This window comes from Pistacia vera, unplaced genomic scaffold, assembly GCF_008641045.1.
Source record: "Pistacia vera cultivar Batoury unplaced genomic scaffold, PisVer_v2 Contig657, whole genome shotgun sequence".
Taxonomy (NCBI): domain Eukaryota; kingdom Viridiplantae; phylum Streptophyta; class Magnoliopsida; order Sapindales; family Anacardiaceae; genus Pistacia; species Pistacia vera.
The window spans coordinates 1,694-8,015 of record NW_022196509.1 but is presented as its reverse complement, the minus strand read 5'-3'; the positions used below and the strand labels follow the sequence as shown (position 1 = coordinate 8,015).

At 36.5% G+C, this 6,322-nt stretch overlaps 1 pseudogene; it reads right to left on the bottom strand.

The window, feature by feature from the left end:
• Positions 1-2,514: 2,514 nt before the first annotated feature.
• LOC116112227 lies at positions 2,515-3,701 on the bottom strand (annotated as a pseudogene).
• Between the last annotated feature and the right edge of the window lie 2,621 nt (positions 3,702-6,322).

The following is a 6,322-nucleotide window of genomic DNA, read 5'->3' as shown; positions in this document are numbered from 1 at the left end:
GTGAAACAGACCAAATATTCAAGTGAAATCGAACCTAATACATACGAGAATGAGGCTACCAAATTTCACAGAACTGAGCTGACAAGAAGCAACATTATACCTGAAGATTCTGCTTCTACCTTGGTCTGGAGTCATCTGGGGACTGGGAATTCTTAGAAGCCCCCCCCCTGCCACACCATTGGCTGTGACGTTGGCCTGTAATTGCGTGTAACACCACCAACCTTGAGCTTAACCTTTTTCACCTCCCTCTTAGCTTTTTTTTTTTGGGGTTTCTCACCTTCAAATCCACTACCAGAAGAAACCCAGAAACAGATTGATTGAGATTGAACTCTTTCCGCTTAGATTTATTACACACCCACATTCTCATCCTAAGTGTTGAAGCTACTTTACGTCATGGAGTAGCTTTCAGAGCTATTCAAAGGTGGATAAGGCAGAAAAAAAGAGAGGAGATGGGGAATGAAGCGATTTTTTTTTTTTTAAAGTATGGACGGAATGGACGCCCGTCCAAACTTTTTTTTTTTTTTTTAAGTATGGACGGAATGGACGCCCGTCCAAACATAAGGGACGGCCGTCCAAATTTGGACGGCCGTCCCCAAGTTTTTTTTTTTAATTTTTATATTTTATTTATGGACGGGCGTCCTTTAAATGGGGATGGGCGGCCTTTAAATGGGGACGCCGTCCCTTGTATATGGACGCCCGTCCATATATATGGACGGCCGTTCCCTAGAAAAAAATTGTTAAAAAAATCAAGTGTTGTATTACACGTAGGCCGGTACCCATTTCGGTGTAAAATTTCGGTGTCCGTAGCTTTGTTGTTTTTTGGGTTTTCTCACCTTCAAATCCACTACCAGAAAACCCAGAAACAGATTGATTGAGTTGAACCTTTCCGCTTAGATATTACCACGCCCAACATTCTCATCACTAGAGATGTTGAGAGCTACTTACGTCATGAGTAAGCTGTTTCAGGCTATTCAAAGGTGGATATGAAGGCAAAGAAAGAGAGAGATGGGGAATGAAGACGATTTTTTTTTTTTTAAAGTATGACGGCGTAAACGTTTTTTTCTTTTTTTTTAAGTATGGACGGGCGTCCATTCCTAATGGACGCCCTCCAAACATAAGGGACGGCCGCCAAAATTTATGGATGACCGTCCCCAGTTTTTTCTTTTTAATTTTTATATTTTATTTATGGACGCCCGTCCATGAGTGAACGGCCTCCAAATTTAATGGACGGCCGTTCACTAGAAAAAAATTGTTAAAAAAATCAAAGTTGTGTTCACGTAGGCCGGTACATATTTTCGGTGTAAAATTTTCAGTGTCTGTAGCTTTGTTGTAAAGGGAAGAGTGGGTCAAGACTTTTAGTTTTAAATTGAAGAGTGATCACGATTTTTTAATATTTGACAACAAAAATAAAGGGTGGACCAAAGTCAAACAAATAAATAAGGTATTTAATTTTTTTTTTTAAATTTGAGGGTGGGCCTGGCCCACCTTAATACACATTGGATCCGCCCCTGTATATGTCTTCGATTAACTTATTAAATGTCCATGATTATCATTTTTCTGTGCGGAGTCGGTTCTATCTTTTATGCCATCAAAATAATCATTTTCCTCTATCAAATATCAATCTCAATTGGGTATTGTAACTACAGAACCCAGTCTAATATGACCGTCCATGTTTAGGCTTTAGTAAGCAGACCATTTTAAAACTCACAACTGAAGTTATAATTCACATGGTTGTAGTCATTTTTAATCGTTTAGGCTTCAAAATCATTATTTTCCTCTTTTGATAGACATTCTCCAATTCTAGCTAACAATAGAAGTTATAAGACAGACCAGAATGTTAACCCACTTTAAAATTTGGAAATAAAATTCACACCCTTATTATTTTTCCCACCAGATTACACGCAACTCAAATATTGAAACGAATCTACATGGGCATGCCATACATCAAACAAACACACACACTCTCGTTTATTGCTAGTGAAAAGAAATTATCTTCCCACTTCCCAGTCGTAACTCTCTCAAGTGTGATATACTACTAGTAATTAAGAAATTTTAATTTTTATATGATTTTGCGGTTGGTATGGCAGCATGGTTTCTCTTCTTCAAAACAAAACCAATTTGTCAGATAAATCAAGCTCTGTTCCCTCTGGCAAATTCCATTTGAAAGAGTGCAATAGGTGCCAAAATATGGTAGCAATTTCGCTGCCAAAGCATTCCAGCACAAATCCTTCTCCGGAACCAAAGGAAGAAATTAAAGTTTTTCCCATGTTAAACCTTTTCAGAATCATTCTGGAACTTGTCAGGTTGAAACTCCAGTGGATTTTTCCATGCCTCAGAGTCCCTTGCATTTTCCATACGTTTAGGATAATTCTTGAGCCCTTAGGGATGGGGTATCCGGAGATTGTGCAAGTTACACTCGGGTTGTGCGGAACTAGGAACGGCGCTGGTGGGTCAATCGAAGTGTCTCTTTACTATTGCATTTAAATAATGCAGTTTGTCAATGAAACTCCTGCACTATATTCCATTCCCAACCACTTCCTCCACCTCTTTGCAGGCTTTTTTCATTATCTCCGACTGTTGTAGCATTTCTGCCATCGCCCACTCTAGTGTGGTTGATGTTGTATCTGTACCCCCAACAAAAATGTCCTGTTGACAATTTCAATATCACAAATCACAACTTGAACTGAAAATGAATACGTGGTTTCGTTGGATTTGTTTTATTAGCTAGAAAATTAAATTTTACCAGAAAAAAGGGGAAAAATAGCATTAATTTCCAACAGATATATACCATGAGCAAACCCTTAATTTGGTTCAAGGATAATGAGGCTTCATCTTCTTGCTGCTTAAGCTCCAACAGAATTGTAGAAAATCCTTGCTCCCGTTGTCTTCATTCCCGTCTTCTCCACACACCATACGGCTTTCATCTGATTGTCTATTAAGGACTGGAAAATCCTGTCAAACGAATGCATAAGTTTGTTCATTTTCGTCGAAGACCTTGTAAATCAAACCGCACAAGAGGAGGAAAAAAATCAGAAATGTTGGGAGCTCCCAACAATTCAACAACTTCTTCCACCAGTTCCCTAATTTGACCCCGTTGCTGCTCTTATTCTCCCCAGGCAATGAGCACCCCATAACATCTTCATATTACTTTTAACGCAGTTAAGAAGGTTATATCACCATATTTTATCGGTGAACCAACCTTCCCATGTACCTCCTCCACCATTTCTGCTACTTTTTGTCGTCGAAGTGGTGTACAAGCATCGAGGGCTTTTTTACTCATTCATTCAGCAACAAAAACTTTACGTAACTTGCGCCATTCATGCCCATAAGACTTCCATAATATGTCAGCTCCGCCAAATGAAAGGGTAATGCTACTGCAGGAGGATCGCGGTTGGCAAAATTTGCATCATGGTCTTTCAACATGTTCTTCTAATGTAGTGAACTTATCACAATACAAAGTTTGGTACCCAGTTTAATTTTCATAATTGGGCCATAATTTTCGGATAATTTGGAAAAGTAACGATGGAGTTCAGTTTCAATGGAAAGAAGATTTCCTACTAAAGCAAGCCACGTGGGCCAGGTGGAAGTGATGGAATACTCCTGGTTGATTTCTTCATCAACCAGGAAATAGCACATAAACAATGACCAAAATGGTAGTTATCACTCTGATCATGTTGATGTGCCTGGTGACTCCATCCCATTCCCACCAGAGCCACCCTTCCAAGATTGAGCTACCACTCGTATTGGATAACCTGGCACCATGATTGATAAAGAAATATGAAATTAAAGCTTACTGGAAACACCAAGTACAAGAAATTTATTTATAGAACAAGATTTGGCACTAACTGGAAAAAGACAGCTACCATCTTTTCTTTTCTAAATTGCAGGATGGTTGGCATGTTTTTCATAGTTTTTTCGATGTACATTTTAAAATTATGAGAAGGTAACTGATGTTTGACGATTATGGTCAACTTACGGAGGCGCACCCAAAGGCCAAAGCTAGCTACCGTTTTTTAAAAATTGCCGGGTGGTTGGCATGGTTTTCATAGTTTTTTGCTGGGCATTTTAAAATTATGAGAGGCTTAGTTTGATTCAGTTTATGAAACTTCGCTCGGAGTCGAAAGAAAAACAGATTCTTTATAATAGAAAATTGAAAGAGAAATCATGTGCAATCATGAAGACATCTTAGAAAATAGAAAATTTGTTGGCAGGTGCCATTTTTAATTTAGATAGATATTATAGTAATTAATAAAAATAAATAATTTATGAATCTCCTAAATAATGGTTAATTAGTTGGCGGAGATTGCCTTTATCAAAACTTCAGAAAAAGAAAAAATGTTCAACCTTCTTCACATTTATCAAGCTTTAAACCTCAAATATAACTATAAATAGTAAATATCAAATTAATTATTTGGTCAATTGTAAACGATGAAATTATGGAAGTGATAATTCTTGGATCTTCACACTTTTCATTGTAGTGAAATATATATATATTAATATGTTTGAAACTTTATATTATGCCTAAAATAAGGGTTGACATATGTTGATGTCAGCGAGCACTAATAAGAATTTAGGAAGGTTTCTCAACATTCAAAATCTTTCATGTCTTCAAAGACAAAAAGAATATAACTGTCAATAACCCAGTCGACTCAAGTTTTGCCTATGAGTGAATTTGGTTCATACACCTGTCTAAACCCAATTTAATTTAAAGATGTGTTTTGAGTTCTCAACCAATGGGAAGACATGAAAGATTTGCACGGTACCAACTCACCTGCAGAAATGTAATCATTACCTTGAGCACAACAAGTATAAATAGGCAACTTCTCTTCACAAAATCAAGACCAGAGTTCTTGAATTCAACAAAGAAAATAGTAAAAACACATTACGAGATAGAGACGGGCTTGACAGTCTCTAAGAATCCTTAACATCTTTTCTTTTCTAAATTGCAGGATGGTTGGCATGTTTTTCATAGTTTTTTCGATGTACATTTTAAACTTATGAGAAGGTAACTGATGTTTGACGATTATGGTCAACTTACGGAGCCGCACCCAAAGGCCAAAGCTAGCTACCATTTTTACAAAATTGCAGGGTGTTTGGCATGATTTTCGTAGTCTTTTGCTGGGCATTTGAAAATTATGAGAGGCTTAGTTCGGAGTCTTAGAAAAAGTCGAAAGGAAAAACAGATTTTTGTTATTATATTAATGCGCTTTTTGGCACGAGTCCTATAACATGGTCTTTTTTATTTTCGAACATAGAAATTAAGAAGTGATTTTGTATTCATTATATATATATATATATCCTCAGAGTTTTCGTTGTAGTAATATATATATAAGTTGTATTAATATGTTTGAAACTTTACTTCTTAATTTTTATTAAGAATTTATGAGAAAAGATCCAACTTCATATCTTCATTGAAATATACGAAATTAAGTTAATTGGATCTGTCATCCAAACTGTGTATGTATTTTCGTACATAATAATAATACACATAATCAGTTTGAAATATCAAATACTCAATAATTAATATAAATAAATATATTTAATTTACGTAGCCTGCAACTTCTACTATTTTCTAATTCTAGATTTCCTATTAACACCATGATCAAATAATTAATCAAAATAACAATGTTTTAAAACTCAGTCCGGCCTGATTGGTTCAACTGGAAACCGGCCAGTGAGCCGAGCTGGGTAGGCCTAAAAATCAGGGGTATCAATCCACTCAGTTTGATCCGCGGTTGGACTAGGGTTATTGTAGCAACTCGCTAGTCCAACAGATTTTGGGCGAAACCGGGTGAATTCTTAACTCGTTTTTCAAGCCGTAAAAATGAATTTCTTTTACGGTTTTCCCTATTTTTTCAGTCTCTGTCGAGCCCTAATTCATTTTTCTCTCTTCCGTTGTCAATTTCTTCATCTCATCTCTTCAGTTCTTTGTTGCACCTTCATTTCACTTCGATTATTAAATTGCAGGATGGTTGGCATGTTTTTCATAGTTTTTTCGATGTACATTTTAAAATTATGAGAGGCTTAGTTTAATTTAGTTTAATGAAACTTCGCTCAGAGTCTTACAAAAAGTCAAAAAAAAAAACGGATTCTTGTTATTATAATAACAATAATGCTACGGACACCGAAGGTTCACTGAAATTTTGCACCAAACGATGTGTCACCTGAGTCAGAGACAGCCACGTAGCACATTAACAACTATTCTGCAAATGAACGGTCGTTCATCAAATATGGACAAGTGTCCATGATTATTGGACGATTGTTCATTTTAAATGGACTCCTGTCCATGCGAAAATAATAATGGATTCTCGTCTATATTATA